Here is a 16,620-nt window from a genome sequence, read left to right on the forward strand (position 1 = left end):
TGCATCCATGCATTTGTATTACATGCATTAGGCTCGGTACATCATGCTAACCGCATCAGTACTTCAATTCCGAACTGAATACGTGATAATTGTGCATTTTCACATGACATGTTTAGGATAGCCGAGCCTATTCTAGCAATATTTTGTATGCGACGCATTAGGCACTTCACATGGACTTGGATCATGCATGTTTGCTAACAAGTTCTTTGTTTTGGCACGGAGTACTATGTAAGTATTTCCGCTTTAGCATATCGCATGAGTGTGAATGTTACCATGACAACATGCTTAACATGTGGCTAGATGCTTATGTGTTAAACTGTTTTGAATGCCTGTGGGTGAAGGCCGGATTGTTTGAGTTGGAAAAACTCGTTGAAATCCGTATTTTAGCCTACTTGCGAGTAGCAAACTCCAAAGCATTTTCAAACCAAACGGATATGCAATGTTTATTTCCAAATTAGGCAATCTAGTCTATACTTGTTTGTTATGCGCATAACATAGTAATCCTAGGTGTAACAAGCCCGCGGGGGGGCCTCGCTACAGCTCGGACTCTCAATGTTTGTCACGGTTCTTAATCTGAACCAAAGAGTCCAAATCTGGCAACTCGTTTTGAGAAAACTGATTTTTGAAAAAGTAGTGCCAAACATGGACTGCTTTGCCAGATACAGAGTCGCCACCTAAATATTTTATTTTGGGAAATTTAGGAAACCCTGACTCGGTGCCAAAAGGCCACGTGTCCGTCATCACCAAAGCTGCTTCGGCTCGGGAACTTGGGTACGATTGGGGAAGGTCACTTCGTGAGCACCCCCGCTCGCCCGGTCATAGACCGGCCTCTACTAACCATGATATCGATTTTTGAAAACATTGCGAGTTCTTATTCCGGTTTATTAGCCTAGGTTACTATGTGATGCGCACAGCATATAAGTATAGACCAGGTCGCCTAGATTGGAACAAAACACTTCTTGTTTGTTTTTGAAAAGGGTTTGCTACCCGCAGGTAGGCTTTGAAACATTTGATGATTTATTCCAATTTAAACAACCCAACCTTCACCCACAGGCATTCAGGCAGTTATGTCAGATAAGCAAATAGCCTCATGGTAAGCATGCTATCATGGCATTCACTCACACGCATGCAAGGATGCTAAAGCATAAAAACTCACCGAGTACTCCAAGCCAAAATAGAAATTATGTTAGAAATCATGCATGATCCTAAATATACAGAAATGCCTAATGCAACACATGCAAAATGCAATTATAGTAGGCTCGGCTATTCTAAGATGGCATGTGAAATGCTACAACTATCATGTATTCAACTTGGAATTGAAATACAAATGCAGTTAGTATGATGCACCGAGCCCGATGCATGCAAAACAGATGGATGAATGCAAACATGCTATCATACTGTATGCTAATTTAAACATGCCCTAATCTAACCAACAAAAGCGGATAAATAAAAGGGAGAAAGACGTGGGATTGGAAGACATGCATCACACTCACCCACACTTATTACAGTTGCGCCCTCACTCGGAGGGTCCGAATAAATAATACAGTCTAAATATTACAGTCCCGAATAAAAGAATATTACAGATTTCCAATTAATTAATGAATTAACTAAGAAAGCAGATAAAACTGGCGTGCGAGCCAGGGACTGTCTTGCTTCTGATGGATGATGCATGTCCGTGTTGTCTTGCGCGGAAATCCACCGGAATGCCCCAATTAGCCTCTGTTTACACCTGTTCTTGAAATGCGTGCTGAGCCCAGAAAAATTGCTGATTCTTCGTTTTGCTGCAACAGAGAGCAGGAAAGGGGCATAGCAATGTATCTGCACAGATATATGCATGTCTCGATCCTCGTGCCACCAATCACGCATACCGAGGCATGATGGCCGAGGAATCGAAATGCACAACTCAATATAGGATGAATGCACATGAAACTACGGCTAAAACCTAACTCCATCATGGGTAATCCGGAGTGTCGGTGACTGGGGAATTGAGACACATTCCGTCACTCGGAGTACGAAATGTACCTCGTTTCCCGTGCCCGGGCTAACTCATATTCCGGACACAATGCAATATGCATGATATGCATGAAATGCAACTAATATACAATCCTAACATACATAATGTTATGGAATGATAGGCCTCGAAATACGTGCACTCGGGCACGCAAACCGAGAAAATGACAGAATGCAATGAAAATGAGATGCCTCGAAGTACGTGCACACGGGCATGCAAACCGAGGCGATGACAGATACAATGAAAATGAGATGCCTCGAAGTACGTGCACACAGGCACGCAAACCGAGGCGATGACAGATACAATGAAAATGAGATGCCTCGAAGTACGTGCACACGGGCACGCAAACCGAGGCGATGATAGATACAATGAAAATGAGATGCCTCGAAGTACGTGCACACGGGCACGCAAACCGAGGCGATGCTAGATACAATGAAAATGAGATGCCTCGAAGTACGTGCACACGGGCACGCAAACCGAGGCGATGACAGATACAATGAAAATGAGATGCCTCGAAGTACGTGCACACGGGCACGCAAACCGAGGCGATGACAGATACAATGAAAATGACATGGAAATGACAAATGGGCTTATACCAACATGAGTGAGCCTCAGCCACACTCACATCGGATGCCGTCGGATAAAAATGGAGTGCCTCGAAATGCGTGCACACGGGCACGCAAACCGAGGCGATGCTAAAATGACATGAAAATGACAAATGGGCTTATACCAACATGAGTGAGCCTCAGCCACACTCACATCGGATGCCGTCGGATAAAAATGGAGTGCCTCGAAATGCGTGCACACGGGCACGCAAACCGAGGCGATGCTAAAATGACATGAAAATGACAAATGGGCTTATACCAACATGAGTGAGCCTCAGCCACACTCACATCGGATGCCGTCGGGTAAAAATGGAGTGCCTCGAAATGCGTGCACACGGGCACGCAAACCGAGGCGATGATGGAATGCGATGAAACATGGCAAAAATGATATGCAAGCATGCTAATGGAATTTCAGCAACAAAATATGGGGAAAACAGTCCCGAAATGAAGCGAAATGATATGAAATGTAAGGAAATGTCCCGAAATGCAACATTAGGCACCCGAAATGGCCTATAGCCATGCTAAATATGCACAACATGGACATGCAATGCAAAGACAGAAGCTAGACAGCCCCAAGATAACCACTTTTCCAGTTGTAGACATGGCCAAACAGCAAATATAGGTATGGCAAAAATAGCATACAAGAATAGGGGCCAAGATAGGGCTAATGAAGCAAGTGGTATAAGCTAAACCCAAACTGAAAAATTTCCTTCTACAACACTGAAGATGGACCAAAAATATGAACATTTACAGTATATGGAAGCCTCAAAATCAGTATAAAAATATGCTAAACATGTGATGCAAAATGAGGCTCAAAAGGTGCTAAAACATGAAGTATATAAAATAATCACCAAACAGAAAAAAAGTGTGAATGAAACATGAAGTATAGGCCAAAACAGGGCCACTTTCAGTTCGGACCAAGGTCCAAAAACAGAAGCCAAGAGGGCTATCAACTTATGCAAAAATGGGGCCAAATAAGGGATTGAACTACAAGTGATACATGGAGACACCAAACAATGTTGAGCCCTTCTCCAATGTTGAAGAGGGGCTCAAACTAAGCCCTATATCAGTTTACAACATGCTCGAAAATAAATTGGTCATGGGTCAAAAATAGCATGCAAATCTATGACATACAAGATGGTCAATGAAGCAAGTGTATTATGGAGGGCTCAAACAGGGTTGAGCCCTTAATGAGAAGTGAAGATGAGCTCAAAATATGGCCCTTTTCAGTTAGGGCCGGAGCTTGAAACAAAAAGCAAGAGGGGCTTAGAAATGGAACAAGATAAAGGGTCAAAAGGGTAAAAGTGTAACTTACCCTTGAAGATTCGAGATTTTGTTGCTTCTTGGGTTGATTTGCAGCTTCTTTAGCCTTCAAGAATCTTCCCTTGCTGCTGGAAATGAGATGGTGGTGGTAGAGCTTGGTGGTGTAGAAGGAATGAAGGTTAAGAAGTTAGGGTTTTTTGGAGAATTGAGAAGAATGACAATGGAGTTTAGGGTTTGTGCTTGGAGAGGAATTTTTCTAACCCTCAAGAAGAAGACCCTCAGCTGGTTATAAGGTCAAGAAAGGGGTGTAAAAGGGGGATGAAATGGAGAGGAAAACTCTCCCACGAAATATCCCCCGGATACAGAAAATATCTGGGGGATATTGCCCAACAGCTGGAAAGGGTACAGTGAGGAGAATACGGCCGGCCTCATACTTTTGCTGGAGGTGGCCGGCCGGCCACACCCCCTAGCCGGCCGGCTAGGGGTCAAAAGGGTCAACGAGCTTTTCTGGCCGGCCAGATATTGGGGAGGTAGCCCTATGTGTGTACAACACAACCATGTAATTGAAATTCCAAGAAAGTGGGCCCAAGGGGTTCAACAATGGCTCGGAAAGAGGGGGTCAAAAGGGTCAAGTTGACTTACTGGCCGGCCATGAACTTTTAGGGGCCTCTCAGGTGTGTACATCACAGATATGTGGTTCAAAGTTCAAGAAAAAAGGTCCAAGGGGTTCAACATTAGCCCGGAAGAAAGGGGTCAAAAGGGTCAGGTGACCTTAATGGCCGGCCACCAACTTTTAGTGGCCTCCCAGATGTGTAGATCACAGATATGTGGTTGAAAGTTGGCAACACTAGCTCTAAGGTATTCAACATTAGCCCGGAAGTGCGAAAAACGGGCGCCGGGAGGCTCCGGAAGAGAAATAACTGGTTGCTGCAACAATTGCTGGCCTCCCACCCTTCAGTGACCTTCCCTGTGATAAAACAGAGGTACCTGCCAAAAATGAGCGAAAACCGTTGCAAAACGAATGTTCCGGAGCCAAAACACGTAGTTCGGGGTCCCGAAAATGGGCCGTTAAGCACCGAAAATGGTATTCGACCTCGAAGTGGGTTTCTCAACCCCTAGTGTCCCTCAAAAGGGAGAAAATAAGATGTATGCCAAAAATCAGAGCAATAGGAGATGGTTAAGCGGTCCCGAACCGAGGCACACGGCCTGACGGCTCCGAAAACCGGGAACCGGACTCCGAAATGGGCAAAATGGCCTACGGCCACCAAATGTAGCCTACGGACATTGAGAAATGGTCTACGAGACCTCTCCCTCCCTTCAGGAAAAGAAACAGAGAAAACCGAGTCTGGTTCGCAAACCGAGACAAGGCACAGAAAAGGGTTCGGAAGTCCGGAGGTAGGGCTTACGGCCGCAACTCTGAAACTTCTGAACGAGCACATTATGCAACATCACCAAGCGCTCAATCGGTGACGTCTGAGTCTTAAGGTCGGTCAAAACTGGGGTGTCTACAGTTGCCCCTCTTTGACAGAACTCGGAAGTCACAAGTGATGGGAGTGAATGTCAAAGCCCCGAGACGACCTATTTTTGACAAGGCCGAAGACTCAGACAAACATACAAGATAGACAGAGATGTGCCCGCAGGCATGCCCGCAGGCAGGGGGCAAAATGCAAATGATAAGGCAAGAAGCCGAAGGTAACCCAATGATTATGCAAATGCAGCAAGCTGTAATGAAGCAAGTATTCGCAAATAGATGCAACAGTTTTAAGCAAGAATGCAAAGCAACAACTACATTTCATGCAGTTAAGAATGCGGAGGATTATTCAATCTCCGCCATGTCTCACACGGAGAAGATACGATACCTGCGCGATTCGTCTGGTCGCGCCAGCCTCAATTGAACCGTACATACAATATCGTGCCTGCAAAAGAGAGAAATTGCAACAAGTACAATATGCTAACAACAAATATTTAACGCGATTCCGAAAGTTTCGACACACGCGGCGTCGGTGAGTGTATGCATCGCAATGAAAGAGTGGAACATGCGCGGCAACGCATGCTCAAACACAGAGGTATACAAATAACAAGAAATGTACATGACAATGTGAGTATGCCCATGAGAATGCAAGATATGTGCATGAAAATACAAAACGAGTATGAATCAGGGTGTTCATTCGTCGTGAAACAACGAGTACGGAAACGCGTGTTTCGGCGAAGGTAACTCGATCACGGCCTCCGATCTGCTTCTTTGAAAGGTTACAACTCATTCAAAAAGGATACACTTTGATTTTGATGAATGATGATGAGACACATGTCAGAACTTGAAACCGAAGTCCCGACGGAGCAATTTCGCGACCGGAAGTGTACTTTTCTTGAACTTTTTCAAGTCCCGGGAACTCTGATCTTCCTCAAAATTTGCAGAGAGCTAGGTGAACATGTGGGGAGCATGGCCGGCCACTTATCTTCCTAAGGGGGGGTGTCCAACCGGTTTCCACAAAAGCTAATGGCTGGCCGGCCATTTCTGCAAAAAGCAGATGGCTGGCCAGCTAGAAATAGGGGCCGGCCGGCCATGCCCTTTTCCCGGGGGCATTTTGGTCTTTTTGCCTCCTTTTTGATGCTCTTTCAAACCAAGGCTTGAGGCCTATAAATGGCAGCCGAACCTCACTTCATTTCTTGCCTCTTTCAACACTTTTCTCTCCAGTTTTGAGTTTTACGCGCGTTTTCCAACGCCTCGCGCAAATTGTTTTCGTAAAAACACTTAGTTTTAAACACTTTGGAGCGATTAAATTCCGGCTTCGGAGCTTCTCTTTGCATTTTCACCACTTGTGGTAAGTTCATCTTAATATTTAGAATATTTTCTCGGGAGTTGACTTTTGTTGACTTTTTTATTTCCCGAGAGTTGACTTTTGTTGACTTTTTCCAATTTTGCTCATTTTGCTCATTTTTGCTTCCCTTTTGCAGATTCTTGAACATGGCGGGCAATTCTTCCCACGGTGGAGGCTTTTCAGGTGCCGGTGATGACTTCGATCCCATGACCTTACCCCCGAGGACTCGCCCTTTCATTCCCGGGAGGTACCGTCCAGCAGCGCACGTCCTCCCTCGTGCCGTTTTCCGTCATTTTACCAGTTTTGACGAGAGAGCACCCACGGATCTGCTTCTCAGAGAGCCGGAGCAGCATCTCTCTCACGAGGCCCGAGAGGTATTTACCTCATCTTCTGTATTTTACATTTCGCACCCCCGCCATGCTTAAACATTTAGCTTGTGACATAGTACTTTCCTTACATCTTTGAACACGAAGTTTCAACATTCAAATTTCTGAACACTCGGTTCATTAATTAATTGCGAACACACAGCCCACATTAGAACACACAGCTCAAACACTGATTTGTCGAACACACCGCCCGAATTCGAAAGTGAACACACAGCCCACATTTTAAATTTTCTGAACACGCAGCCCAGATAGATAGTGAACACGCAGCCCACAAATAACTGAAAATTGAACACGCAGCCCAAATTCGAAAGTGAACACACAGCCCACATTTTAAATTTTCTGAACACGCAGCCCAGATAGACAGTGAACACGCAGCCCACAGTTTAACTGAAAGTTGAACACGCAGCCCAAATTTCAAATTTTCTGAACACGCAGCCCAGGTAGATAGTGAACACGCAGCCCACAAGTTAACTGAAAGTTGAACACGCAGCTCAAAATTCAAATTTTCTGAACACGCAGCCCAGGTAGATAGTGAACACGCAGCCCACAAGTTAACTGAAAGTTGAACACGCAGCCCAAAATTCAAAATTTTCTGAACACGCAGCCCAGGTAGATAGTGAACACGCAGCCCACAAATTAACTGAAAGTTGAACACGCAGCCCAAATTTTAAATTTTCTGAACACGCAGCCCAGGTAGATAGTGAACACGCAGCCCACAAGTTAACTGAAAGTTGAACACGCAGCCCAAATTTCAAATTTTTCTGAACACGCAGCCCAGGTAGATAGTGAACACGCAGCCCACAAATAACTGAAAATTGAACACGCAGCCCAAATTTCAAATTTTTCTGAACACGCAGCCCAGGTAGATAGTGAACACGCAGCCCACAAATTAACTGAAAGTTGAACACGCAGCCCAAATTTCAAATTTTCTGAACACGCAGCCCAGGTAGATAGTGAACACGCAGCCCACAAGTTAACTGAAAGTTGAACACGCAGCCCAAATTTCAAATTTTCTGAACACGCAGCCCAGGTAGATAGTGAACACGCAGCCCACAAATAACTGAAAATTGAACACGCAGCCCAAATTTCAAATTTTTCTGAACACGCAGCCCAGGTAGATAGTGAACACGCAGCCCACAAATTAACTGAAAGTTGAACACGCAGCCCAAATTTCAAATTTTCTGAACACGCAGCCCAGGTAGATAGTGAACACGCAGCCCACAAGTTAACTGAAAGTTGAACACGCAGCCCAAATTTCAAATTTTCTGAACACGCAGCCCAGGTAGATAGTGAACACGCAGCCCACAAGTTAACTGAAAGTTGAACACGCAGCCCAAATTTCAAATTTTTCTGAACACGCAGCCCAGGTAGATAGTGAACACGCAGCCCACAAATAACTGAAAATTGAACACGCAGCCCAAAATTCAAAATTTTCTGAACACGCAGCCCAGGTAGATAGTGAACACGCAGCCCACAAGTTAACTGAAAGTTGAACACGCAGCCCAAATTTCAAATTTTCCTGAACACGCAGCCCAGGTCGATAGAATTTGCATGTAGCTTATTTTACTTCATCGGCACACAGCCCATTTCATCTTATTGGCACACAGCCCATTTATTTCATTATTGACACATATATTCATTCTGAATGCAGGGTGGTTCCCGCAGTGTGCGAGGATATGGTTCCACCATGGCGCGGGATTGGTATGCTGAGCTCCCGGAGGGCGTCAGAGACTTAGTAGACTTGGCGGGGTTTGGCCCCTTCTGTGTCGGGTTGTCACGTTGTCTTGCCAGGAGGACCTTGATGGCAGCTCTGGTAGAGAGATGGTGGGACACCACCAATTCCTTTCATTTCTCTGCTACCGGGGACATGACCATGACCCCTTTTGACTTTGCTGTATTGACCGGCCTTGATGTCGGAGGTTGGCCCATCCCCTATGATGAGGATATGGGCGAGTGGGAGGCCGCCTGGATGTATTTGTTGGGGGCTCGCCCACCTGTTGATAGGGTTTTAGGGAGAGTCAGATACACTTGGTTCTCTTCCCATTTTCGGCGGGCTGAGATGGTGCCCGAGACTCCCGAGGAGACAGAGCAGTATGCCCATGGTTTCCTGATGTTCCTCTTCGGGACTACCTTGTTCGCCGACAGAGGGAACACCATTGGGCTATACCTGTTGAGCGCTCTGGTTGACCTATCACAGGTCAGTAGATATGATTGGGGTGGCGCTGGCCTGGCTACCCTCTACTTTTACATGAGCGCGACCTCCCGCGGGCGGGGCGATTTGCTTGGTGGCTACTGGAGAGCTTGGGAGGTATTTTCTGTCCCCTCGATTTACATTTCTGCTCTTCATTACTTGTACATTGCACACACAGCGCACTTTTACAGTCTGCATTTTGCCCTCAGCATTTCGTACTTATATTCTGCACTGCTTTTCTCAGCTATGGGCTTATGTATACTTCCCATCGTTAGCCCCAGAGCTGGAGGTGGTGGGGATTCCCGTGACCCCATATTCATTGATATTTGAGGGCCCGCACCGGGCGAGGCCTCGAGAGACCCTGGTTCGCCTGCGGCAGTACTTCGACACCGTGCGACATTCAGAGGTACCTCAGAACTTTCAGTTCTTTTCATTTTCATCTTTGACTTGCTCTGTATATCCTCGTTTTCTGATTGGTTTATACATTTATCATCCACAGATTACTTGGCAGCCTTGGGCACCCCTGGGTGATGATCTCCTACTTCAATATACCGGAGCGTCAGGCATCTCCCGGTATAGGGTCCTGCTCGAAGGGCCAGTTGGCAGAGTCTGGTTCCTGGGGGAGCGCTTTCTGCGCCAGGTACGGGGGTATCTTTCTCAGGATGTTCCCGCTGTACCTCCAGCTAGTATGCGGACTGCCGACAGGCTCTCTTTCTCAGAGGTAGTCGGCGCCATGCTGGGCAGCGATGCTTTGCTATATGTTGCGGAGGGGGACTACGCCACCTATCGTCACATATATTTGATGCCTCCATTGACAGAAGCCCGTATTCCGATGATGAGACCTGCCGGTATGTCATCCTCGGATCAGGCTCAGGCTCGAGCTACAGACATCCCTTCTTCTAGCAGGGCTGGCACATCTAGAGGTGGGAGTAGACCGTTTCCTCCGACCCCGTCGATTCATCCTCATCTGGGATGGCCAGATATGCCTACTGAGTTGATGGCATGGCAGTATGGGGCCAGCTCTCCGACCCCGATCCCACTAGAGCCTCCGATGCCCAGTGATCGATATGCCATTGACCCGGACTCACCGCCGGTATGCTCCACTTTTCATTCATCATTCAGATGTTTAGACACTCTTCTGTTCACCGATGATTATGAGCTCATTTTTGCAGCCATCGCGAGGGTACATAGAGGAGATGGTTGGGCTGGTGGCCACACTCGAGGGCATGGTCCTGCGCAGGGAGGCACAGTTGTCCGTCGCAGGCATTCAGGTACCCTTCAGTTTTCTGGCATTTATCATACTTCTGATGACATGCTGATTTCCACTGCATCGATAGACTACTTGTGTAGAACACATCTGCCACACACCCCATTTGTACACTGTATTTACATGCACCCACTTTATGTAGCTTTTGCTTGTATCCGCATCTGATGTACATATTTGGACTGATGCATTTGAATTGAACTCTTTGTTTTCAGATGCCTTCATGGTCCGGTCAGCCACAGACTAGGCCACCTGGGCCTCATTGGGGAGCTGGGCCATTTGGGCCTTATCAGGGAGCTGGGCCATCCGGGCCTACCCGTGGAGCCGGGCCATCTAGGCCTTATCGAGGAGCTCGAGGAGGGCCTGTCCGCAGATGCAGGGCCCACGTTGTGGAGGTGGAGCCTGATGAGGAGGAGGAGGATGCTGAGGATGAGGAGGAGGCCACCGATCGTCAGTTCGAGACATCTGTCGAGGAGGGGGGCTCCGGTTTTGGCTCGGGGAACAGAGGCGAGGCTGAGGAGAATCCTGAGGATGACAGCTCCGACTCAGATGATGGTGCGGAGATTGTCCCGTAGAAGAGGACGAGGCGTGCTTCTCGTTCCCGTTCCCGAGGATTTTGATGCTGCTATTTCCTGCTTTATTTTTCTTTTGCTAGTAGTTTGTAGCACTTTGCACATTGTTAGGCAGTTTTATTTTCTGTAAAATTTGTACCTTTGTTTATTGTAAAGCATGATGAAATGAAATAGCTTTTGAAAAGATGTTTGTATTTTAAACTTCTAGCATCATATCGCATCAATTTATTTCGCATGAGAATGAAATTGAATAGTAATGCGCATTGTGTAATCACCAAGTCAGGTAGTGAACCGACGCAACAAACTAAACAACTCAACTTACTAAGATATAACAAGACCTTAGAAAGTTTTACAAATCGATAAGCAAAATGCAACAACTTGAACAATAATTGCTTAAACAGGGAGCAATGACTCAAAAACACGAAATACGTTCGCTCGACAAACAACTCGATAAGCAAAAACAACAACTCGATAAACAAAACTCAACAACAACAAAGTGTACTTCTGACGATCTGGGCATCGGAACGCATCCGAAACAGAGGGAGATAAAGGCCTTTGGTTTCCCCGTTGCATGGAAATGTTTGGAACTCTCCCTGAAAGGGTAAAACTGGGCCAAGAAGATACACTGTAGCATTGCCAACCATCCCTGGGAGCCGACCGGCCATTTCTGTGGAGAGAGGTAGCTGGCCAGCCATTTCTGCAAAAAGTAAATGGCTGGCCAACCAGAAAAAGTAGCTGGCCGGCCATTCAGTTCTGCAGCCGCCAGATTTTCGACACGTGTCCCCGTGAATAGTGTTTTTCCTTCTATAAAAGCCTCAACTTCGGGAACATTCATTTCATCTTAGTTTTAGACAAAGATGGAGGCGTTTCTTGCAGAAAATGTCACATCTTGGATTTCTTCTTTAGACGGCTCGGAAAAATTGAATTTCCGGGGTTTCGGCTTGAATGCACTATTCACGCTGAGCCGTACTCCGCTACAGCTTCCTTTTCTCCGTGCCGTGGCAAGGTTCTGGAATCCAGTGATGCATGTTTTTAGCTTTGGCGGCCAAGAAATGTGTCCCACTTTCGAAGATTTTCAGGTTTTGATGGAGTCTGAGTGCTTTGAATTGATCTTGCCTCAGCTCCGTTTTGGTCACGCCCAGGCTTTAGGGCGGATGTGTGGGCTCACGGCGCATGACGCTCGATCTCTGATTTGCAGTGGGGAACTGGACATCCTCGGCTTGATCCTTCGTTTTTCCGACGCTGGTGACCGCAGCAATCATTATTGGCAGGGCTTCCGGCAACACGCCCTCTGCTTATGTTTGTTGTCTCACTTTCTGCTTTCCTCGGGCTTCGGCGGGGCTAGCATTCGCCTGATTGAAGTCGCTCAAGGTTTGAGAGAAGGAAAGAGCTGTATTGCCATGACCTTGGCCGAGACATTGATGGGTTTAGATGCTTTCCATCGCCGGGAAACAACCAGATTTGCCGGGAGTCCACTACTGTTGCAGGTAATGTTTTCCCACCCGACCTCACATATATATTTGCTCACATCACTCGGCCCTCAGGCTCGGTTTTTCTCACAAAACCCTTGTCTCACTTTTCTCTCATCGTACATCTCTCTATTCTTTAATCTCTCATTTTTTCATCCTTCCCCCAGGTATGGTTAATGGATAAGTTGCAGGTTGTGGACTCTTGCCCAACTTATTCAGCTCGAGGCTACTTCTTTCGGCAGCGCCTTGTCAATGCTCCTGACGAAAGGTGGTGGTTCGATTGGATGTGCAATTTGTCCGCAGACGGCATTGCTTGGCGTTGTCCTTGGCTCAACCTCCCGGCAATGAGCTATAGTATGTCCCGGCTGATTGGGATCCAATTGGTTGGTCTAACCCACTGCGTATTCTATTTTCCGTTCCGGTTCCTGCGTCAGTTTGGCCATGATCAGACCTGCCCACCGGAGAGGATTGAGTACCCAGCCGCTTTCCCGATCCGGGGTGCACAGCTTGCCCGATATGCCATGGCATGGAGGACTAGAGAGTTTCTGGCCCCTGCTTCGACTTTCAGTTGCACTTTATCCGATGAGTGCTTGGATTGGCTTAATGAGGAGGCGCAGGTTGGGCCCAGCTTGGCAACAGATGCTCCGTCCAGCTCCGGGAGGGGACGCGGAGATACTTGATTCAATTATGCCCCAAATTTATTGCTTATTTAGCATTTTCAAGTTTTCTTTATGAATGTACTAAAATAAGCAACCTCGATTGTAATGCAAGAGCAGGAGAACTCTATTTTGAAATTAATGAAATTGAAAGTTGTGGTACTGAAAATTTTCCGCTTTTGGTCCAAAAATGGTCTTATTCGTAAAAAGATTGATTTGAACAAAGTCAACTTTTATTAAAACTTTTCAAAACTATTTTCGATGTGGATCAGAACTGGACACACCGGAGATCTGTCACTGAGATGCACAACCCCAGATCCCTGCAACTGGAAAGTTGCCCCTAGTCTGAAGGATAATGCGGCACTTCATAGCAACGGAAAGTTGCCCCTAGTCTGAGTAACTTTGTACCGCCGCGGCAACGGAAAGTTGCCCCTAGTCTGAACAGCACTGTACCGGAGATCGCGATAAATGCTGATGGATAGAGATGACTGAGATGATCAAAATGGACAGAATTGATCGGGGAAAAGTTTATGGCTGAACTTCGAGGCGAAGTTGCCTACGTATCCCGAAGATGGGAATCAAGCCTTACGTAGTTCAGGCTAAGGTTCACTCGAGTATTTTCACTCTCCTTTTGCGCTCTAACTTTTGCCAAGGCCGCCCTTTGCGGGTTTTCAACCTTGCGAGCTCAGTTTTTATATTTTCTAATTTTTTGTGCTCTGAATTTTGCCTAGGTCGCCCTTTCGGGTTTTCGGCCTAGCGAGCCCCTCAAGGATAGTATTTCTTCAACTTGTCCATATTGATCGGTTGTGAGAACTCCAAGCCATCTAGATCCATCAGAACCACAGCTCCACCTGACCAGATAGCTTTGATGATGTAAGGACCAGTCCAATTAGGTTTGAACTTGCCCCTTGGGTCGTGGATGGGAGCTCGGTTGTCTTTGAGCACCAAATCTCCCTCTTTCAGATTCCTGGACTTAACCTTCTTGTTGAAAGCCCGGGCAATTCTGCGTTGATAGCCTTGGATGTGGTACAGTGCTTTCAGTCTTCTTTCATCAAAGAGCATGAGTTCTTCGAATCTGCTTTGCTGCCAATCTGCTTCAGTTATTTGGCATTCAGCCAATACTCGTAACGACGGAACCTCAATCTCAATGGGTAGAACAGCCTCCATTCCATAGACCAATGAATACGGAGTTGCTCCAGTAGAAGTTCTGATTGAAGTCCTGTAGCCCCACAGAGCAAATGGTAGCTTGTCTGGCCAATCTCGATAGGTTTCCACCATCTTCTGTAGTATATGCTTGACATTCTTGTTGGCGGCCTCGACTGCTCCGTTGGTCTGTGGCCTGTATGTAGATGACTTATGAAAAGCCACATTGTATTTCTCCAACAAATCTATTACTTCTTTCTTGAAGTGGGAACCATTATCTGACATTATTTCGTTTGGCACCCCGTAGCGACAGATGATGTTGTTCCTGATGAACTTTGCGACATGCGACGCCTTCAACACCGCATATGATTGGGCCTCGACCCACTTTGTGAAATAATCTATCGCTACTAGGATAAACTCATGCCCGTTTGACCCCTTCGGGGTAACAGCTCCGATTACATCAATTCCCCAGACTGAAAAAGGCCATGGCGAAGTCATGTTATACAGTTTTGACGGCGGGATGTTCATGCGATTTGCATGAATTTGACACTTGTGGCATCGCCGAACAAAGCTAATACAATCCTCCTCCATGGTTGACCAGTAGTAACCCTGTCTGAGAATATTTCTGGCCAGCATTACTCCATTCATGTGTGCACCACATTCTCCTCCGTGGATGGCTTCCATCAGGCTTTTTGACTCTTCAGCTTCTACACAGAGCTTATGCATTCCCAGATGGCCCCTTTTGTACAAATTTCCTCCGCAGATAACGAACTGAGCAGCCATTCTTCTGACAGCCCTCTTATCTTTGGCATTTGCCCCTAGTGGATATGTCTCCTTTTCCAAGAAGTTCCAGATGTCGTAATACCAGGGGTTGCCGTCTTGAACCTCATCTATGGTGGAAATCGACTCGTATGCCGGCACGAACTTCTGATCAATAATGACTGGACGCATCCGGACTCCGGACGGGATGTCTATCATAGAAGATAGAGTTGCTAGTGAATCTGCAAACCTGTTGTTCTCTCTTACGAGGTGGGTGAATTTTAGCTTCTCAAACCGAGGAATTAACAGATCCAAGGTTTGGTGGTAGGTTATCATTCTTTCCTCTTTGACCTTCCAATCTCCTTTTGCTTGAGACACAACAAGGTTCGAGTCCCCAATGACGTCCACTCGTCTTGCCCCTAGTTCCAGGGCTGCTTCCAGGCCAGCAATACATGCCTCATACTCTGCTTCATTGTTGGAAACTTTGAACCGGAGCTTGAATGCTAAAGGGATACGGGAATCATCAGGCGCTATCAGCAACACCCCTATCCCATACCCATACTGGTTTGACGCTCCGTCAAAGTACATTGTCCAAGTTTCATCTTCGACGTGCAGAATGGCTTCATCTGGGAATAGATACTCAACCGCTTCATCCCCCTCAACCGGGTGGTCGGCAAGGAACTCCGCTACCGCTCTGCCTTTTACTGACTTGCGCGTTACATACTTCAAATCAAATTCGGAGAGCAACAGCAGCCAGCGAGCCAGCCTACACGTAAGTGCTGGCTTCTCGAAGAGATATTTGATGGGATCCAAACGCGAAACCAACATTACAGAGTGGGCTAACAGGTAGTGCCGCAGCTTCCTGGTTGCCCATACCAAGGCCAAACAAGCCTTCTCCAGCGGTGTATAGCGGGTCTCGTAATCCAGCATCTTTTTGCTCAGATAGTAAATGGCTCTTTCCACTTTGTCTTCTGACTCCTGCGCGAGCATGCAGCCCATGGTAGTCTCAGTTACCGAAAGGTACAGTATCAACGGTCTCCCCGGCTCTGGCGGTGACAACACGGGTGGGTTCTGTAGATATTCTTTGATCTGCTCAAAAGCTGCTTGACATCGGCCGTCCCATTGGAATTTCTTTCCTTTCTTCAGGAGACCAAAAAGTGGTTCACAAGTCAAGGTTAATTTAGAAATAAACCGTCTTATGAATTGCACTTTACCCAGAAAGCCTCGCACCTCCTTTTCAGTCCTTGGTGGTGGCATTTCTAAGATGGCCTTGATTTTGGAAGGGTCGACCTCGATGCCCCTTTGTGTGATCAGAAACCCTAACATCTTCCCTGCTGTAACACCAAACGTGCATTTCTGGGGATTCAGTCGCAGCCGAAACTCTTTGATCCGTTGAAAGAATTTTTGTAAGGCGGTGTAGTGGCCCTCTCTATCTTTGGACTTGACAATCATGTCGTCCACGTACACCTCGACCTCCTTGTG

This window comes from Camellia sinensis, chromosome 1 (genome assembly GCF_055761805.1).
Source record: "Camellia sinensis isolate YWXY chromosome 1, ASM5576180v1, whole genome shotgun sequence".
Lineage (NCBI taxonomy): Eukaryota > Viridiplantae > Streptophyta > Magnoliopsida > Ericales > Theaceae > Camellia > Camellia sinensis.